General features: G+C 34.3%; 1 non-coding gene across 1 annotated transcript; it reads right to left on the minus strand.

Annotated features, from left to right (window-relative positions):
- Positions 1-322: 322 nt before the first annotated feature.
- Positions 323-395, minus strand: Trnav-cac (transfer RNA valine (anticodon CAC)). The gene has a single exon. It is a non-coding gene; the product is annotated as a tRNA-Val (tRNA).
- Positions 396-699: the final 304 nt, after the last annotated feature.

Genomic DNA, 699 nt, shown 5'->3' on the forward strand with positions numbered 1-699 from the left:
ATCTCCAGGTAGACTTTTTTTTTTGGACTGGGGATTAAACCCAGGTGTGTTTAACCACTGAGCCACATCCTCAGCTCTTTTTTTATATTTTATTTAGAGACAGGGTATTGCTGAGTGGCTTAGGGTCTCACTAAGTTGCTGAGGCTGGCTTTGAAATTGTGATCCTCCTGCCTCAGCCTCCCGAGCTGTTGGGATTACAGGCGTGCACCACTGCACCTGGCACCAGGTAGATTTTATACCTATAGGTAACACTATAAAACTGACAAAATAATTCATGAAGATATCTGTTGACCATTTTTTTTTTTTTTTTTTTTTTTTTTGGTGGTGGTGCTGGGGATTGAACCCAGGGCCTTGTGCATGTGAGGCAAGTACTCTACCAACTGAGCTATATCCCCAGCCTCAGCATGAAGATATCTGGATGACTCCAGGGTAAGGAAAGATTCCCTAAACAATACACAAAATTAACTTACTACATAGAAAATGATTGATCAAATTGACTACATTAAAATTCATCCAAGAACACCAAAAATAAGGTTCAAAAAAATCACTAAGGGAAATATTTGCAATGTATATAAACCCACCAAGGATTAGTATCATTCATATATATATATATATATATATATATATATATATATATATATATATAATGAATTTTATATATATGAATTATACATATAATATGAATTTTATATATATGAG

Source organism: Marmota flaviventris, chromosome 1 (genome assembly GCF_047511675.1).
Source record: "Marmota flaviventris isolate mMarFla1 chromosome 1, mMarFla1.hap1, whole genome shotgun sequence".
Taxonomy (NCBI): Eukaryota; Metazoa; Chordata; class Mammalia; order Rodentia; family Sciuridae; genus Marmota; species Marmota flaviventris.